This window comes from Zingiber officinale, chromosome 3B (genome assembly GCF_018446385.1).
Source record: "Zingiber officinale cultivar Zhangliang chromosome 3B, Zo_v1.1, whole genome shotgun sequence".
NCBI lineage: Eukaryota > Viridiplantae > Streptophyta > Magnoliopsida > Zingiberales > Zingiberaceae > Zingiber > Zingiber officinale.
In genome coordinates this window covers 48586500-48594623 of record NC_055991.1, presented here as the reverse complement: position 1 = coordinate 48594623, position 8124 = coordinate 48586500, and the positions used below count along the sequence as shown (strand labels likewise).

The window sequence follows — 8124 nt, the reverse complement described above, 5'->3', positions numbered from 1 at the left end:
AGAAGATTTTAAAAATTCAAAACACCCCTCCTATTTGAATTTATTATGGTCGGCCCCTACTTGCTTGATCACCAAGCAAGAGGGCCGACCCTCTTAAGGAGATGGTGGCCGGCCATTGCTTGGTCACCAAGCAATGGGCTGGCCTCCTTTCTTGGACACCAAGAAGGGCTTTTAATGAGTGGTTTATAAGACACTAATAAGGCTACGATAGGGACCTAGAGGAGAAATTGGTTATGGCCTTCCGATGAGCTTGAATATCCCGTGTTCGCCCCAAACACACAACTCAAGTTCATCAACAATAACTCATTCCACTAGAGAGTTATTGTTGCACTACTGCACCAATCCCAAATTACATTATGGACTCCTTCTTATCATGAGTGTGTTAGTCTCCCTGTGTTTAAGATAACGAATTCCCGCTAATTAAGTAAGTTACTAAAACTCACTTAATTAATATCTAGCTCCAAGAGTAGTACCACTCAACTTCATTGTCATGTCGGACTAACTCCACCTACAGGGTTTAACATGACAATCCTTATGAGCTCCTCTTGGGGACATTCTCAACCTAGATAACTAGAAAACAGTTTCCTTCTATAATCAACAACACACACTATAAGTAATATCATTTCCAAACTTATCGGGCCTATTAATTTATCGAGCTAAATCTCACCCTTTGATAAGTTAAAGAAATAAATACTAAATATATTTGCTTTTTATTATATTTGGATTAAGAGTACACACTTCCATAATAACTAGGGTCTAGTTCTTTTATTAAGTCAGTATAAAAAGAACTTACCTAAAATGGTCCTACTCAAAACACTTAGAGTGTACTAGTGTAATTTATTAGTCAAGATAAACTAATACCTAATTACACTACGACTATACCAATGGTTTGTTCCTTTCCATCTTAATCGTGAGTAACTGTTTATAATTTATAAAGAGTTGATGACATGATCTTCTGTGCGTGACACCATACACCATGTTATCTACTTTATAAATTAATTGAATAACTATATTTAACAAATAAATATGGACATTTGACCAATGTGATTTTTATAAATGTTTACAAAAACTTGCCTTTTAGTATACACTCCAACACCCTCAAGAGGGAGAACCTTTCTCCCCTTGAAAAAGGGGAGAATCCCTCTTTTATAGAGAAAAACATGGGCTACACATGGGCCATGTGGCGACTGTACCTTTTAGCACATCCATGGCATGATCTTGCTCTGCTTGAGTGACGTGACCATGCCTTTTGGCACGACCATGATCTAACACCATCTAGATTCTTGGTACAACCATGTGAAACCACACAGCAAGAGCCTTGCTCTTCTCTGGATGGGTCGTATGGTTGTGCCCTTTAGCATGATAGTGTGCTACTTTCCCACGAGTGGAGGGGAACGACCATGTGAAACCACATGGAAAGGGCTTTTCTCTTCTTCTTTTATCTCTCTGAAGCATGTTTCAACACCATTTTTGCTCTGAAAATATATCTTGTCAATAGAAAATCAAACAAAAGCATATCTCTGACAAAGAGAATAATTATGCTGAAAATATGTCAAAGAGGGGTGAAAATGAATAGAACATACATAAAGAAAGCAAGTGAATGAGTGTTAACATGCATAATGGTATATATATTCTACGCACATCACACCTAGACTTGAACCTTAGCTTATTAATGCGCGTAGATTATATGCACTTTTATGCATGTTTTGACACACATCTACTTGTATTTCATTAGTATACTCTATGTATATTACACCCTATTTCATTATAATGTTGTACTTCCATTATATTCTATTCGGAGATCTGCTCTTTGTTTATTTTGATTGACAGAATCCCATTTGGACCGAAAATAAAACAAAAATGCACATTAGAGTAAACATAGAGAAGATCAAGCTCAGGTTGTGTGAAACCACACGACCATGTGGCTTTCCCATGGAAAATCAAGCTTCAGCCATGTGAGTTCACACGGCTGTTCCACACTCTAGAAGAGAAGAAGACCACGACCATGTGAATCCATACGGTTGTGCCTCTCCAGCTGAGAGCATACATTCTACAGCCATGTCTTTTGACATGACAGTGTGGCAAAGAAGCCGAAGTTATGTCACGCCAAAACAAAGCCATGCTAAATTCTGAGTAGATTGTAGACTAGTCGTAAAATGGCCATAACTTTGCACTTGGTTTGAGTTATAGGCTGTTCTTTATACCGAAATATAGCTAACTTCAAAAACTATAACTTTTCTTTAGGTCCAATAGAGAGATAGCAGAGTTTACCCATGCTAAAAGGCATGCCCAAGCCTCTAAACTGTGGCTCTATCAGGACCTCCATCCAGACTGCAGACCAAACTTTAAACCATCATAACCTTCAGCTTAGTTTGACCTAAGGCTTAATCTGAATATCAGATTGTCGATAATTTCATGGGATGCAACTTTGGTTCAGTGTGAATTATGAGAAAATTGAGTTTAATGGGTGCGAAACTCATTTTACCGGACCCTATAATCTCGATTTTCCTGGGTAGTTTGGAGGAGGTATAAAAGGGTGAGGAACCTCATTCTTTGACAAATCATGGGGGGATTGAGGACTTCATCCCTGTCCTTGGGGAAGGATTCTTCCATTAGGGGGAAACTCTAAGGCTTCATCCACCTCCATTCCTTCAAGATCCATCTACCTCCGCAGCGAGGGAGCGCTTCCAAGGATGCTACGCTTAAAAGATAAGTATCTCTTCTCTCTATCTCCATGTATTAATTAGTAGTTTCCTTCTTTCTTCATATTTGGATTATATATTGATATGCGTAGATTGTATACACTTGTTAGCATGTTTTGACGCACATTCACATACTTTGAGCATGCTTGATCTATGTATTTTCGTACTTCCAGCTTTCCTTTTTAGCATATTTACTCTCTTTGTTCGGAGATCTACTTTTGCGCATTTTCTGTACACATGAGTCAAATTTGGTGAAGGATGTGTGTTCGAGGCCAAATCTGCAAGCAAAGCGATGGAGGAAGCCATGATACCTGAACCCTACACGACTCTGCCATGGGGGTTTGCCCAGGTCGTGTGGAGATGAGAGGTCGTGTAGCTACAGCAGAGAAGGAGTATGGCTTGGCCGTGTGAACCTCACACGGTCGTGCCAAGCTTTGGAGCGCAATGAAGCCTAGGACGTGTACACCACACGGCCATGTCAATTTTCAAGAGACCAAAGAAGCCTCGCCCGTGTGTGCTACACGGCCGTGTGAGGTTTCCATTGAGCAAGAGAGTGCTGGCCATGTGCACCACACGGTCGTGCCAGGTTTCTAGAGACGAAGGTAGTACAGGCCGTGTAAATCTACACGACCGTGCAAGGGGGCATTGGTAGAGGCAAGCTACGGCCGTGTACCTCACACGGCCGTGTGAGGTTAGCAGAGAAGAGAATGGAGCAGGCCGTGTGAACCTCACACAGCCATGCTTCGGGGCCATGTGGCACCCAAACCCCTCTTCTATATAAGTCTTCCTTCAAAATTTGAAAGGGGATCTTCTCCCCTTTGGGGAGAAAGGAAGATTTGGGAGATTCCTTCCATTCTTGGGTGGATTTCTGGGTGATCTAAGGGCAGATCTTCACCGATTCGACTCCGAGAACATGGATTGGATCTGAAGACCATCTTCATCATAGATAAGCCTTCTTTCTTTCATTTTCTTGGATTGGGATCAAGAATGCTTGTAATCTTTATGTTTTCGGATTTCTTTCTTCGATCGATGGAGTAGTTTATCTTTGTTCTAGGATGGAGGGAGTATTTGTAAGGATTTCTTGATGTAAACTCTTATTAATATGTCAATTTCCCATTTCTATGATTTTGTCCTGTTTTGTATCTATTTGATCTTGTGTGGAATGTTGTGATTGTGCCTAATTACTATGCTTGATTGAGAGTTTAGATATCTTGTGGAGGTAATTCTTCATTCGATTTTTCGAGGGATCTTTGTGACAGGAACATGCCCATGTAAGGATGTTTGAGGGATTATCTTGAAGGGGAAATTAGGTATTTCAAGAGGGAATGATAGATTTATGCATTAATCTTTATATCTTGATGGGTTGATGAGCGATGGATTCTTATGTTGATTTTTCGAGGGACGTACGTGACAGGCAAGCCCGTTTAAGGACAACATAGATTCATTCCTAATTGATCAATCTAGGTATGGATTTCAGTCCCAGGTCGGTTCTCTATTGCAAGAGAGAACCGACAACCTTCTACATGTTGGAGTGTATACTGAAAGCCTAAGCTTTGTAAACATTCATTATGAATAAAGAATCACATTTGGTCAAATTGTCTACATTTGTTTGTAGTTGTTCATTTAATTTATATTGTAGATAACATAGTATGTGGTGTCACATACAGAAGATGATGTTATCAGTACCTTATAAATTATAAATAGTAGCTCACGACTAAAATGGAAAGGAACAAACCATTAGAAGGTCGTAGTGTAATTAGGTATTAGTTTATCTTGACTATATAATTACACCAGTACACTCAGAGTGTATTGAGTAGGACCATTAGAGGTCGTTTCTTTTATACTGACTTTATAAAGGAACAAAGACCTCAGTTATTATGGAAGTGTGTGCTCTTAATCCTAATATAAGAACAAGCACATATGTTTGATATTTATTTCTTTAATTTATCAATGGGTGAGATTTAGTTTGATGAATCAATAAACCCGATAAGTTGGGAAATAGTATCACTTATAGTGTGTGTTGTTGATTATAGAAGGAAACTGTGTCCTAGAGATACTAGGTTGATAATGTCCCCAAGAGGAGCTCATAAGGATTGTCATGTTAAACCCTGCAGGTGGACTTAGTCCGACATGACGATAAGGTTGAGTGGTACTACTTTTGGACTTAGATATTAATTAAATGAGTTGTCAGTAACTCACTTAATTAGTGGACATTCGATATCTTAAACACAGGGAGACTAACACACTCATAATAAGAAGGAGCCCAAAAATGTAATTTGGGATTGGTGCGGTAGTTCAATGATAGTTCTCTAGTGGAATTAATTATTATTGATAAAATTAAGTTGTGTGTTCGGGGCGAACACGGGATGCTTAATTTTATCGGGAGACCAAAACCAATTCCTCCTCTCAGTCCCTATCGTAGCCTCTTATTTATAGAGTTCTATACCCACCTATACCCACCTTCTATACCCACCAATAAGGGGTCGGCCAAGCTAGCTTGGGAACCAAGCTAGGGCCGGCCTAGGTATGATTTTGGGTGGCCGGCCCTAGCTTGAACCCAAGCTAGTGGGGGCCGGCCAAATTAAATTAAAAAAGAATTTTAATTTTAATTTTTATTATTATGTGGAAGATATAATTTAAAGAGAATTAAAATTAAAATATCTCTCTTGTAAAAGATCTACAAAAGATTAAAGAAAGAGATTAGATCTCTTTCCTTATTTGTAGATTGGAGAGATGTTTTATTTTCTCTTTAAAATTATTCACATGTTAATAAAATTAAAATTATAGAAATTTCCTTTTATTAACCATGAAGAGATTTTTAAAGAGAAATTTTATTTTTTAAAATTTCCGGAAACAAATTAGGAAGTTTTAATTTGTTGATTGAAACTCTCCTAATTTGCTCCGGCCATTACAAGTTGATTGGGAAATTTTATTTTATTTTTCTCAATTAATTCATGTCAAGGAAAATTAAGGAAATTTTATTGTAATTAAATTTCCTAATTTGCCTAGGCCAAGGAATATAAAAGAAGGGGTGAGGGTGCCTTCATGAGACACAACATCTATTATTTCTCTCCCTCTTTTGTTCCTTGGTGTGGCCGGCCATCATCTCCTTCTCTTCCTCTTGTGGTGGCCGAACCTCTCCCTCTCCCTTGGCGCTCTTGTGGTGGCCGGATACTACTCGGAGAAGAAGAAGAAGAAGGAGAGAAAGCTAGCATCTCTTGGAGCTTGATCGTTGCCTACACAACGTCCGAGGTTAGAAGAGGAATACGGTAGAAGATCAAGAGGTCTTTCTAGAAGGTATAACTAGTAGTTTTTCATTTTCCGCATCATGCTAGTTATTTATGGAAATAATACCAAATACAAGAGGCTTACGTTCTAGAATTTCGAATATGTTTTTCGAAGTTGTGTTCTTTTGTTTTTCTTTTCCTTGTGATTTGATTGCTCTCTTTGGTTAACCTAAAGTTATTTTAGGAAATTAAATATTATCTTTCTATAAAAGGTTTTGTCTAGTCGGTGGTGGTTGCTCCCATATCCAAGAAGGCCATGTGCCTCGCCACGTCAGTACTGGGAACCAATTATGGAAATTAATATTTAATGGAATTAATAACTTAAGGAGACTTGGGTCGAACGTGTTAAGTTCCGCAGGAGATCCAAGTCAAAACCTAAAAGAACAAATAGATTAAGTTTTGGATCAAACGTGTTAAGTTTCGCAGGCGATCCAAAATTTAATTTAAAAGAACACATGGTAGCTAGGAAAAGGTTCAGACCTTTGTACAAAATTTTTGTACAGTGGAACCTATAGGTTTTCCGAGTAGCAACCAACACTACAAATGATGGACGATTGAGAAAAAGGATTTGGTAGATCATTTACATTGAACAACCTTACAAAGAGACCAAAACTCCTAGAATATCCCTTATCATTGCCTTTATTCTTGTTGCCTATTCTTTCATTCTTTTGTTTACTTTTTATAGTTACACTTAGACTTTGTCAATCCATTGATTTGTTGTCTAGCTAATTCACGTTGAGATATTCTTAGTGCTTATTCCAGTCCCTGTGGATACGATAATCTTTTATATTACTTGCGATATTTTCGTACACTTGCGGAGGTCAACAAGTTTTTGGCGCCATTGCAGGCGACTGCGCTATAACATTAGGAATTATCAATTAAGTTAGACTAGACATAACTTTTCTTTTCATTTGTATAGTTGTAACTAATTATTAGAATTCTATTTTCAGAAGATTTTCCTTTCTTGTATAACATTCTTGTCAATTCCTTTAGTTGTAATTCTAATTCTGCATTTTTGATTCTTAACATTCTAACCTAACTTTTCTCTATTTTTCTTGTCTTTAATTCAGTTTCGTTCTTCTTTCTTTTCTTTTGAACATATCTTGCTATCTTGTTCTTGTGTATGTGAAGGTCTAACTTTGCAGGAGAACTTCTTCCTCTAGATCCTGAGATAGACAGAACATTTCATAGATGAAAAATTTTGCAAATACAACAAGAAGAATAAGAACATTCTATCATAGCGAATAAACCACTAAAGGATTATGCAGCACCTTATGCTAGGGGTTTTCGATCTAGTATTTCAAGGTCTTCAGTTGAAGCAAATAATTTTGAGATCAAACCTGTGATTATATCCATGTTGCAGCAAAATCAGTTTGGTGGAGGACCGCATGAAGACCTGAACCAACATTTAGAGGTCTTCTATGAGATATGCGGGACAATGAAGATGAATGGTGTTCCTTCAGAGGCAGTGCGCCTACTTCTATTTGGGTCCTCCTTGAGAGATAGAGCCAAGTAATGGTTAAACTCTTTGGCTCCAAATAGCATCACCACATGGGAGTAATGCGAGCAACAATTCCTTGATAAATTCTATCCTCCAAGTAAAACAGCTCATACGAGGAATCTTATTGCAAGCTTAAAACAAGCGGACTCTGAATCTTTATTTGAAGCTTGGGATAGATACAATAGTATGCTCAGACAATGCCCACACCATGGTTTGGAAGGTGGTTAGTGCTACATACATTTTATAACGGCATTAATTATCATACAAAAGTGTCCCTTGATTCAGTTGCTAGAGGGGCACTTATGAATAAGAGCTTGGATGAAGCCGAGGAGATAATTGAGAGCATAGCACAAAACCACCATCAATGGGATAATGAAATAAGTGGTGGCTATTCTTTTATGAACCCAACAACAAAAGCATTAGGAAACTTTGATGTTGATGCAGTGACCCTATTGGCTGCAAAACTGGATGCTCTTACAAAAAAGTTTGAGAATATGGGAGCTAGCTCAAGTACGGTCAATGCCATTGTTTCTTCTTGTGAAGTTTATGGAAGTTCTGAACATTCAAATGACTCATGTCCATTGGGGGCTATCACTGCACAAATCAATCAATTAGAGCAATATGATGCAATCAT

General features: G+C 38.1%; 1 non-coding gene across 1 annotated transcript; it reads right to left on the bottom strand.

Annotated features, from left to right (window-relative positions):
* Positions 1-7599: 7599 nt before the first annotated feature.
* Positions 7600-7705, bottom strand: LOC121968850. Its single transcript, XR_006108378.1, has one exon. It is a non-coding gene; the product is annotated as a small nucleolar RNA R71 (small nucleolar RNA).
* Between the last annotated feature and the right edge of the window lie 419 nt (positions 7706-8124).